The sequence below is a fragment of the Glycine soja genome, chromosome 3 (genome assembly GCF_004193775.1).
Source record: "Glycine soja cultivar W05 chromosome 3, ASM419377v2, whole genome shotgun sequence".
Classification (NCBI taxonomy): Eukaryota; Viridiplantae; Streptophyta; class Magnoliopsida; order Fabales; family Fabaceae; genus Glycine; species Glycine soja.
Window position 1 is genome coordinate 27,134,051 of NC_041004.1, and position 13,456 is coordinate 27,147,506.

Here is a 13,456-nt window from a genome sequence, read left to right on the forward strand (position 1 = left end):
CAACAAGAGCATAATGGTAGAGGGCAATTACAGTGCAGTGATCTAGAGGAAGCTACCACACAAGTTTAAATATCTTGGAAGCGTGATCATCCCATACTCTATTGGGGATGTGTCCGTAGGGAAGACTCTCATTGATTTAAGAGAAAGCATCAACTTGATGTACCTTTTCATGTGCCAAAGAATAAGAAATCTGAAGATAGCTCCTACGAGGATGACACTCCAACTAGTAGACTGTTCCATCACAAGACCATTCGCGGTAGTTGAAGACGTCCTGGTCAAAGTTTGCCACTTCACCTTTCCGGTGGACTTTGTAATTATGAACATTGAAAAAGATGTTGAGATCCCCTTGATTCTAGGTCAGCCATTCATGTTGATTGCAAAGTGTGTGGTGGACATGGGGAATGGAAACTTAGAGATGAGCGTGGAAGATCAGAAGGTAACCTTCAACATATTTGAAACAATTAAGCATCCCAGTGACAACAAGGCTTGCTTCAAGGTGAAGGCAATTGAGCGAGAAGCTGACCTTGCTATGCAGCACCTAGCTACTCACTCCCCATTGGAAAAGGCCTTGATAAATGTGGTTGATTGCCTGACCAATGAGGAGGAGAAGGATATCAAAGTCTGTCTGGAGAATCTTGAGCAATTAAAGGAAATTCCCATAGGGGAAGATGATTTTGAAGATTTGAAGAAAGACCGCCCAACAAAAATGCCAAAGGTGGAGTTGAAAGCCTTACCCATGCATCTGAAGTATGTCTTTCTGGAAGAAAATAAAGTCAAGCCGGTTGTGATCAGCAATGACCTATCATCAGAGGAAGAAGCACGATTGATAGAAGTTTTCAGAAAGCACAAGGCAGCTATTGGGTGGCATATCTCTGATCTCAAGGGAATTAGCCCTACCTACTGCATGCACAGAATCATGATGGACGAAGAGTACAAACTAGTGAGATAACCGTAGAGGAGACTCAATCCATCCATGGAAGAAGTCCTCAAGTTACTTGAGGCTGTACTTATCTACCCCATTTCTAATAGTGCTTGGGTAAGTCCAGTCCAAGTGATGCCCAAGAAAGGATGAATGAAAATAGTCTGTAATGAAAAGAATGATCTCATCCCAACACAAACTATCACTGGATGGAGGAAGTGCATCGACTACCGCAAGCTCAATGAAGCCACAAGGAAAGGCGACTTTCCTTTGCCATTCATGGATCAGATGTTGGAGTGGCTAGCAAGACAGTTTTTCTACTATTTCTTGGACGGGTACTCGGGGTATAACTAGATCCCAGTGGATCCCAAGGACCAAGAGAAGATGGCTTTCACATGCCATTTTGGTGTCTTTGCATACAGAAAGATGTCATTTGGGTTATGTAATGCACTAGCTACTTTCCAGAGGTGCATGCTAGCCATTTTTGCTGACATGGTAGAAAAGTGCATAGAGGTCTTTATGGACGATTTCTCAGTATTCAGGCCTTCCTTTGACTATTGTCTGACCAATCTAGAGCTTGTGCTACAAAGATGTGTTGAAGCAAATCTAGTACTGAGCTAGGTGAAGTGTCATTTCATGGTCCAAGAAGGGATAGTGTTGGGCCACAAGATTTCAACCCAAGGGATTAGATCTTTACTTAAAAATTTCCTCATTTTCAAGGTGAAACTTTGTTGTCTTTAACTTTAGACTTTCAAAGTCATCACATGACTGAGTGAAAATTTCTAAAGAATTATCTATCTTTTCTTCATGTTTTCCTTGAAGTTATTTGTAATCTTTTAAAAGACTTTTGAAGTCTTTTCTTAGATTTTGATAAACTTTGGACATAATGGATGAGTTGGAGAGAAGTTCATGATATGCTAATTGAAGAGTTTCAAGGTTTTTTATATTTACCTCTTCATCTAATTCATAGTCTGATCCTTCTAATGTAGTGTATGCCATAAGATAAAGGTTGGCTTATTCTTCCTCTTTTGTCTCCTCATCGAAAAATGTGTCATCCAGTTCTTCCCATGTGCTCATCAGTACTTTCTTGTTTTTTTTGTTTGAAGTGTCTTTTCTTGTGATTTGACTTATCAGGGTCTGGGTATTCTGACTTGAAGTGTCCTGGTTTCTTACACTCATAGCATATGGTGGAACTTTTATCTTTGCCCTTTCTTTCTCTATATGGTTTCTTGAATCCTTTCCAGTCTGATCCACTCCTTTTCTTCCATGTGTTCCTATCTTCCTTGAAATGAAGGCTAATTGATCATCTTCGCCCGAGCTTTCATCATCGAACTCATCATCATAAGATGTATCAGTGTTAATAGCTTTAGATGAGCTTCTAGACACAAGTCTGGATGAAGATTCTTTTCATGTTGGAGAGGCTTTGGCTTTCTATGTTGTTAGAGCCAAAGATTTGCCATTCTTAAAACCTCCATCTTGTTGAAGTTCATTTTCATGAACCTTTAAGGTTCCAATCAATTCTTCAATGGACATGGAGTCTAGGTTCTTTATAGTTCTCAATGTTGTCACTTGTGGTCTCCACTTTCTAGATAAACTTCTTAGGATTTTGTCAATGTTATCATAATTATCAAAAGTTTTGTTAAGATAACATAATTAATTTAAAATAGTTTGGAAACGTCCAAACATGGTTTGATATCTTAACCATCTTCCATAGTAAAGAGTTCATACTTACATGTCAACAAGTTAAGCTTGTTGCATTTTACCTGTAACAATCCTTCATACATCAAAGCTAATGTGTCCCACATTTGTTTTGCACTTCTGTAGCTATGGATCTTCTTATATTCTACCTCGGAAAGGGCACATAGCAAAGTGTTTCGAGCTTTAGACTTCAACAAGAACCTTTGTCTTTAAGAGTTTGTCCAAGAGGTTTTAGGGACTTCATTCAACTGATCATCCAGTGGTATGTAGTTGTCATGTTCTACGAAGTCCCGAAGGTCTATATGAATAGACTCGAAATGAGCTATCATGTGTCCCTTCCAGTAACTGTATTTGATGCCTTTGAATAATGGTGGCTTGTTTTTGGAATATCATTCTTCCATACTTATTTGACTTTAGGATATTTCCTCTGTATTTATGAAAATACTAAACCCGAGAGGCCGGGCTCTAATGCCAACTGAAATACAACAAATCACACTAGAAGGGGGGGGGTGAATAACGTGTTAATGAAAATATAAAAATTTTTGCAATGGAAGATGTTATAATAAAGAAGTTTATAAAAATTCTCGTCCAATGACAAAAGGTAGATTGTCATCCAATGAGGTGCAAAACTTGTCTTTCAGTAAAAACCTTATGTGCAAAGTGTGACAATAATGGACAATGAAATACTATAATAAGCTAATGAAGAGATATAAAAATACTTCATTTTATACCAGTTCACTCAACTTGAGCTATGTCAAGTTCTCCTTTACCAACCAATAAAGGGTTCCACTAATCAAATTTGATTACAACAAGTATTCTTTTCTATCACTACTGGCTTACAAGTATTCTCAGGGTCACTCCTGGCACAACCCTTAGAGTCCCCCTGAATCTAAGAACACCCAAGTATTTTTTTTGTCACTAAGTCACTTTTTCCTTTCACAAATAGAAGTTTGATACAAAATCAGAGATTCTTTACAACACTAGGAGAATGGATTTAGAATAAGGTTTTTTTATCTCTCCCTAATACTTGTAAACTACAAAAGATAAATTCTCTTAGGCTCAGTGTGTTTCTCAACAAGTGTTTTTCTTTTCTCTTGTCTCTTGATTCATGAATCTTGTCTTTCTATATGCATTTGTCTATTTTCTTCAATCTCTGATGTCGTATTTATAGGTAAAGAGACACTTGCAATTGCGGAGAGTATCTTTAGAATTGAATGTTATGACCATTGTGTAGATTGATCTTGTTTCCTGAATTAACAAATACTATGAATTCCCATTTGATAGGATCAGGACTTTCCATATTTGTCATTCATAACTCAATATGACCATTAAACATATAAAAGAAAATAAAAGATAGTTTCATAGATATGTTCCTTTTAAATATAATCCTATAAATTGGAATAAATAGATAATTCTAGTAAAGTGCTTATTCCACTCGTTGTTTGGATGGAATGGACGAGTACTTCGTGCTTCCAATAGACGACTTATCCAGTAATGGATAGGTCTCTCCTGGTGTTGCTTCCAGTCATTAAACCTATTGATTTATATGCAACAAAGTGGTTAACATAAATTTATATCTTTGTTTCCATTAAAAATGTAAGAGATGTCTGGGTCGTCCAATGATGGACCATCCAATGTCTAACACACCATTATGTTCGTCTCCCTCTAGCAAGTCTGACCCACTGGTTAGCTTCCACCCCTATCGTCGGAGCCACCACGCTGATCGCCAAAGTTGTTAATATTTGGTTTGTTTTCACGTGCAGGTTCATCTCTATTGTTACTTTCACCTTATTCCTCCTTAGGTATCATTATTTGGGCCTTGAGTTCACATTTTCCATCATTTGGTGTGCGGGTTTGAGTTTCACATTTTCCTCCTTGACCTCAATTTATGTATAAAAGAAAAGTCATCTAAGTTAGGTCTTCTAAGTTTGTTTTAGGTATGAAGTTATCTTCTTTTTCATTGTTTGGTTTGTGGGTCTTAGTTTGGCTCCTTTACCTTTTCATTTTTTTTCCATTTGTGGTTCTAAAAAATCATCAATTTCAGACCATATTTTCTTGTTCATCTTCTAGGTTGTCATCCCAATTTACAACACTATGTCTTTTTATCTGTCACTTTCATCTTTGTTGTCCAATTCCATTGTCAACCTCTCTTGTCCATGCCATCCATTGTTGTACCCTCTATTCATCAAGAGGGTCTCAAGTATTTTTTTTTTAAAAAGAAAACCTTGTTGATCCTGTTGTCTCACTCTCAAGGGTCTCACAGTTTATCATGTTTTCTTTTGTCGATGGTGGTTAAGCATCAAGCTTATGTCATGGACAGTTAAACACCATGTTTACTTATGTTTTAAGGAGTTAAGCACCATGTTTAGCTTATGCTCTTGATGGTTAAGTTGTGTACCTTCTGCCTATATGGTGGTTAAGCACTTGTTTTTTGGTATGCTTATGTCTTGAGTAGTTAAGCACCATGTTTAGTTTCTTCTCTTGATGGTTAAGTTGTGTAGCTTCTGCCTATATGGTGGTTAAGCACTTGTTGGTTGCTACTATCTTGAGTGGTTAAGCATCATGTTTAGCTTCTTCTCTTGATGGCTAAGCTTGGTTTGCTTATGTTTTTTATGTGGTTTAGCATGTTTGCTTCTTTCCATGGTGGTTAAGCATTATGTCATTGTTTTGCTTCTACCTTGGATGGTTAGCCATTTGTCATTAGTTTGCTTCTACCTTTGTAGGTGGTTAAGCTTGTTTTACTTTTGTTGAGTGGTTAGGCCTTGTGTTATGGCATTTTCTTAATGGTTAAGCCTATTCCATTTATCTTTGAATTTTTTTAGTCGTTGTCTATCTGTCGCCAATGTGTTCCTGACATGTTCTTTGTTTTTCACTTTTGTTGGGTACTGATATTGTTATCCCAAGCTAGAAGTGTTGAGTCCATCTTCTAGCTTGTAGGGGGCTATTAAAGATTTGTCCTAGATGCATTGGCCCATCCTTTTCCCAAATGCATTAGTTAATTCTTTGTCCATTTGTCGCCAATGTATTTTCGACATGCATTGGTTCACTTAGTTGTTGTCCCTTAGGTTTGATCTAGTCAATACCCATCTTTTCTGTTAAGATATTGTATTGTAACAAGCTAAAAGCTTATTAAGCTTTAGCTTAAGAGGGGGGAGGGTGGCTGCACTTTCCAGCCACTAGCCAATGTTTGTGGTATTCAGAATGTCATTGTGACTTCACTAGAGGACTTGTCGGCTCTTCCTTCACGTGTTTCAAGTCCCTTGTGCTATTTATTTTTCTTGTTGTCATTTGCTTTCTCAATGTTGTTAGAGCCATTCTAGTCATCTAAGTGTGAGGGTCCCTCTTTGTTTGCTAAGAGGTTTTTGGATGGATGATGCAACATTTGCATTCCTTCTAGGACAATTTTTTTGTTGGAGTGGATGGAAGCTCATTGTGGTAATGGGTTCAATCAAGCTTCACTGCAACATCAAACTTTAAAGAAGAATCTTCACCACGCAATGGACTCCTCTAGCTTGGAATTGTTTTGCATTTGGGCTGTAATGACATCAATCAACAATCTATTGTCTCCTCCTGGAAGAGGGGTACCATCACCACCTATACCTGCCATATTTCAAGTAAAGGACCAAAAAAATTGAAGTAATAGGACCTCACCACTCTTCTCACGTGTTTATACTCAAAGATGTACCACTTGTGTAAAGTGTTCTCTTTTATGACTTTTTCTCTAATGTTTCACTCTTTGTCTTTTACCACTCTTTTCCTCACTTAAGGTTCTTACTTGAACCAACAATCTATATTCAAGAAGCACTTTTAAAGATAGCAATGACAGAGCTTAAACAAAATTCTAGCACCAAAAAATGCAAAAAAGTAGTAAAGAACAATTTCACTACCAACAAACAAGCAAGACAAACATTAATTTTGTGGAAAAACAATAATTAGAGAAGACACTTGACACTTAGGAATCTTATCAAACAATGTATTTTTTTATATATATTTTTTAACTTTTGCTGCAGAATTTTTTTCTTTGTTTCTTTCTTTCTTTTTTTTACTCAAAATGCTTCTAATAATGAAATGTGTAATTTTAGAATGAAGCTTTAAAGTTGCAGCAACTCAAAATGAAACTGGACTAAAATTCCCAACAAAACAAGCAAATATTTAACACTCAACAACAACTTAGCTCAAATCACATGAATTGAAAGGATTAAAGTTTATTAGCAATGATAAACATAGGATGGACTCCAAGAACACAAATGCAGAACTGTATCAATTGAACAAGAATTGAAGAAAATGACACACTAATTGAGCCAGAAACCTTGCTCTGAATACCAAATGATGTGAATCCCCCTTGCCTTGCTTCAATTTGGATAAATTCTAAGATGGAATTTGCACACTAATTGAGCCAAAAACGTATCATTAACTTTTATATGTTTCTCAGCCTATAGAACTTGGATTTGAACAGTTCCAAAATGAGGTGAAAGAGGTCATTTCGAAATGCAATTTAGGCACAAAAAATACAGAAAAAAGGTTAAGTAAAACAAGAGATATGCAAATAAGAAATTTGGATAGAATTACAAAATTAGCATTGCAAAAATTAAACAAGGAAATGAAAAATGTGAAAGGAAGAACAAGGTAGGTGCCACAAACAATGATGTTTGATAAACCTTGAGGATCGCCACAAGAATTGAGCAATTCTTGATAGGATCAAATGGTTCTAGGAAGAACCCTAACAGAGACAATTCTCACGCTTTAATGATAAAACCCAACAAAAGTCCCGAGTCTATTCACTTCAAAAATGATTTATACAAATTAGTTCCTATGCACTTGGTAGAAAATAAAAGAAAAATAAAATCTTAACATTGTAAGCATAACTAAAATGCCTTAGTGGTTAAGTGAAGCAATTAAGCTTGAGGTCAAGGTCTCAAAACTAGCTACAAGTACTTTATTATTATTATTATTTTACTAAATGCCTAAGTCAATAATTGTCTTTTATTCTCACTCTAAGCAAGCAATACATGTGATTAGAAACCCACACATACAGGTCTTCTAGATGTTGGGTCCCCTCATGCAATTGGACTGCCATTAACCACTATATATTGCAAAGCTTCTTGGGTCTTTTTAGCTCTTGCTCTTGTCATGGGCCCTCCTATGCCTTGTATTGGATATTGGACTTTCTTCTGGACTTGGGTCTGGTCTTTGGTGTCCTCATCAAATGAACCTTTCAACAATGGATGTTTCCGGATGATGTAGATTCTCGGTATACCCTTTTAAGATCTTCATGTATTGCTTAACTGAGTACATCCACTATAAATAAATGGGACCAAACAATTTAATTTCCCATACTAGATGAAAAATTAAGTGAACCATAATGTAAACAAATGAAGGGGGAAAATACATCTCCAATTGACACACAATAATAGTAGTCTCATTTTTCAAGTCATTTAACTTTACAAGGTCAATGACTTTACTTCATATAGCATTGAAGAATAAGTAAATATATTTTCTTACCATCAAACCTTGGATGTAACTGGTTACGTATGCCTATATCACCTAGAACTTGACGAGTATCCAAACCATCCTTAGTCTTGCCTTTATTATTAAGAAGCATGTATATTACACTATCACACGCATTTTTCTCCACATGCATAATATCAATACAATGTTTAACATCTAGATCAGACCAATATGAAAGATCAAAGATATTGACCTCTTCTTCCATATGCAAGTTTTACTTGTCAACTTCTTTTAGGTCTTTCTAAATATAGTATTGATGCCCTCAACCCACTCAAAAACCTACTAACCAATTAAGGGTATCAGTGTAATTTCATTTTCTAACTTTCGTTGAAAGCTTTTTTCAGTCGCTAATAAGGGTGACAAAAGGTTGGAGAAAACGTTGATATCGAGTGTACACTATTTTTCTTCCATATTTCAGTTGTACGTAGCTTGTGTCTTCTTCACAAATAGGGCATGTATGATTCCCCTTAACACTATATCCACTCAAATTCCCATATGTTGGAAAGTCATTAATGGTACAAAATACCATTGCATGCAACTTGAAGGTCTCATTTTGATTCTCATCAAACACGTCAATCCCTTCCTCCCACAACTTTTTTAAGTCTTCAATCAAGGGACTTAGATAAACATTGATGTCATTTCCTGGCTATCTTGGCCCCAAAATCATTATAGACAACATCATGTATTTTCACTGCATGCACAACCAAGGAGACAGGTTGTAAATTACTAGCAAAACAGGTCATGAACTGTGGTTAGTGCTTAAATTACCAAATGGATTAATTCCATTAGTGGCAAGTCCAAGCCTAAGATTTCTTGCCTCTTTCTCGAAATTTGGATACAAACAATGAATTTTCTTCCATTGGGAAGAATAAATTGGATGGCAGAGCATTCCATTATAGATTCTCCCATTTGTATGCCATGTAAGATCTTTTTCATCATCTCCATTAGCAAACAATCGCTTAAACCTTGGAATAATAGGAAGATACCATAACCTTTGTTCGGGGATGTTTCTTTATGCTTTCATCACTACTACACTCATCATCCTTCACTTTGTACAATGATACCCCACACTTGGGGCATTTATGAATTTCTTCAAACTCATCTCGGTATAGTATGCAATCATTAGGGCATGCATGAATTTTCTGATACTCAAAACCCATCGAACATAGTATCTTCTTCTCCTCGTAGTAACTTTTTGGCAACATGTTTTCTTCTGGTAACCTACTGATGCAATCCTTCCAAGGAGGAGACCCATCACCAGAGCCATGGCTAAGAGACTCCAAAAAGATTGGGCAAGAGATGCATGAGAAGGCCCTAGGATTCTCATCAGCCTTAGGATAGATTTTGGGCCCATGGGCTAAGTATGAGCCTACTTATCTTTGTACATATTAGATTAGGGTTTCATTATTTTTGGGCCTTGTATTTAGGACTCCATAGTGCAGGGAAGGTACCCTAGTAATGTAGGATTTTTCAGTCCTTGTATTTTAGGGCACCTAGACTAGTTTTTGTATTATGGGTAGTTTTGTAATTTCACATGCACTAAGTGCACTGTTTGATATGTGTGTTGGTAGAGAAATTTAATTGAATTGGGAGAAGTCCAATCCAATTAAATTTTGGACTAGCCTAAGGGAGACATGAGCATTTGCTTGTTACACCTCATTGTCACATCATATAGTCACACTTTGTGCATGTCCTTCATGTTTTACATGCCTCATGACAACTAAGCACACTTAGTGGAGAATCTTGGACTTGATCTTGGATTAGTGGGCTGAACCATAGCTGAAATCACTAATCATAATTAGTGAAATTTTGGCTCCAAATTTGGCTCCACAAATTCAAATTCAAATTCAAGTGAAATTTGAATAGAAATTCAAATTTCCCTCCAATTTTGTGTGACTCTTAGGCTATAAATAGAGTCCTTGTGTGTGCATTTTTTCAAATTTGATCATTTGAAAAATTAGACTTCAAAGGTCAGACCTCATTTGAGGCATAAATTTTGTGTCCCCTCTCTCCCTCTCCCTCCACTCATTTTCTCCTACATTTAAGCTTTTATTCATGGCTTCCTATGGTGGTGAGCTTGTTCTTAACTCATCTTCTCCTTGAAGTGGCACCTCCAATCACCTTTCCTCCTTCTCTATTCTGATTCCATTGATCTTCAAAAACCAAAAGATTCCATTGATGAAGAAGATCCAAGGCCTACAAGCTCTACATAGAGCTACAATGATGTGAAGCTTTTATCACTCCACCCATATGTGGCCTTCACATTAACCAAACTTAACACTGTTGACAATAGGGTCAATGACTTCTTGCACCCCAGATACAAAGGCTTCTTCAAATTACTTTCCAATGTATCATATAAAGGGGCATGTGATTGCTGAAAAACTCTTGTCCAAGATCATGAATCATGTCCTCTAATCAATCTCTCATTTCTACATCAACCTGCTCAGTATGGGACCCCATTTGCATGCCATGTCCTATCCATATTGTATAATTCTTCTTAATCCCATCACAAAGAGGATATTCTCGTATGTCGTTTACTACTTATTTTCTCCCATTCAAACAGTTAATACAAGGACACAAATATTTCCCATCCTCATCCAGTTGAGCTCTTTCCAAGGCAAATTCCAAGAACTATTCAACCTCCTTCTCATACACAGGGCTCAAACGACTTGCATTCAACAAACATCAATTCATCTTTCCTTTTCTATGATACTCACAAAGTTATTCCATGTATGAAGATCTCACTTTTTTCATTAAAGGTGTGACTCTATCCCGTTCAGAAAGACATTTTTTTATACTTGACTCATGTGTATAGGTTAAATATATTTTCTTAGATTTGACAAAATTTTGGCAACATTTTGCATTAATCTCCAAGTACACAACATGAAAGCGGTGGCATCAATTCCACCACAATCAAGTATGCACCCGAAGAATTGATATAGAACTCTAAAGTTTAAAGGCAAATTAAAAGATATAGTGTTTCATACAAAAACTCTAATAAATTCTACATAAAACATTCAACTTACCTTATGCTGATAATAATAACTATAAATGGAAGAAACAAAAGATCAAACTCGCAATCACTTACTCATCAAGGTATGAATAAAACTACGATACCAATTTGACACCCTCAACTTACCTCAATGTTGTGATATTAATAACTATAAATGGAAGAAACAAAAGATCAAGCTCGTAATCACTTACTCATCAAGGTATCAACAAAACTATGATACCAATTTGACATCCTCAACTTACCTCAGTGATGTGATATTAATAACAACAAATGGAAGAAAAAAATTTCAAACTACTACACATTGTCATGAACCAACTTTTCTAACCACATAAATAATTATATAGCTAGTTTACATGCAGTCCCTAGTAGCAGGCACATATTAACAAGCATCTATCAGGTAACTAGATTGTACTCAGGAAAATAGCTAGTTTATCACTCTATCCATTTGCACAAAAAATATCATTAACCATGATGCACTCAACTCTAAGTAAAACTATTTACAACTATTATCCACATTGTTGAGTTATTGAAACCTCAGCTAGGAGCACTTAGCCCAACCATAGGTGGTAGGCCAAAAAATATTTAAAAGAAACTATCAACAATATATCTTAAATGCAGAAATCATTGAGATCTAATTCCTTCCAATTAATGATTGCAAGGCTTACATCAAAATCTGGGCAAACAACCACAAACCCTGTCTATTAGCATGAATTTATAAAAGAATCAAAATGGGTATACATAAATCTATTTTCACAAAGTTACTAATGGTAGAATCTATAAAATATAATTAAGGAAATCAACTAAACAAAGCTCCAGATAAGCCATAGATATTTCCATTTTTCAACCTGTATCATTAGATCACGTCAACCTTTTCCTATCAATCTACAAGATTGGAAACAATGGAGTGAATAATACCTGAACATAGGTGAGAGCGAGAGAGTGAACATAATATGAAAACATAACATAAGACAAGGATGGCATATAGAAATAGTAGCTCTAGCATTCATTTGAATATCATATCTCAACTTGAAACAGTTTTTGTATTGGCCTCGAGACTAGAACATTAGTATAGATAAATAACAAGATCAATTTATATAATATGATCAAGATCAAGATTTCAAAATTATAAATTTAACCATTTTCTTCATGAATTCTCTTTTTCAAAAAAAAAAATGTTGGGAGAATCCATTTACATGAGAAAGTTGCATATGGTCAATGTTTCAAGACAAGATTTAAAATAATTACATTACACTGATACACCATTAATCAGAAAAGCAGTGAAAGTTAATGCAACATTTCAATGCCCTAAGAATTTCCAAATGATAATGTCTCCAAAAAATGTCCTGCAAACATCATTAGCTGCATACCCCATTTTAAGCATTCAAACCCTTATGTAGAAGTTTATAACCTTTCCTTCAGTAGTGTACAAAAACTCTGATATAGAAATCAAGGTCGACTGAACAGTTGATTTGCAATTTTATACTTGTGAATCTAGATAATCTGAGACTAAGACTTCTTAATGCAGTGATTGTTTTTCCTTTCATTTTTATTGTTAATTTACACCACCCTTATGCTCACACTCTGCCAAATAGGTGAAACTTGAAAGAGAAAGATAAAGACTACAAACTATTTGTTTGGTTGAATGATGTGAAAACATATTTGGACAAATTGTAAGCTTCTTAAGGTTATATTTTTTCATAAAACACTTTCACTTTCTACCACTCAACTTGTGCTATGACAAAATGAAAATATACTAATATACTAAAAGTATCTACTTGGTTGTGCCATTGGCTGCATTTCTTCATTTGCTGAACTAAATTGATGTTACACCTCTAAATGCTCTAAATGTAGAGATAAAAAAGGAACATTTCTCCCTCCTCTCACTCTCTAAACTGTGTAATGCAAATGCATATGTAATGGCCACGTCTTCTTCACCACTCTTTCATGCATATATATTTTTATTATTTTAACTTTTTTTCATATCAAGTGTTAATTTGTTTCCAACAAAGTCTAATAGTAATTGATGTGAATAATGAGGTGTTGCTTCTTGTTCTGCATCCTACTACATTTAGATCTAAAAGCTGCAAATGGCTCTCATCTAACTATAGGACGGGGAAAGGATATTGAATAAACTCGTCCTTAATTACTTTTCTTTCTAAAAATTGAAGGATTTATTGATCTCCATATAAATGCTATCACATGAATAACGGTCATAAACAGTAACAAAAGCATGAAATTAAATTTCACAGTAAATAGAATACCAGACAAAGATTTGAAAGAGTGAAAATAAGTATCCTCGCATCTTCTGGGTTTATTTT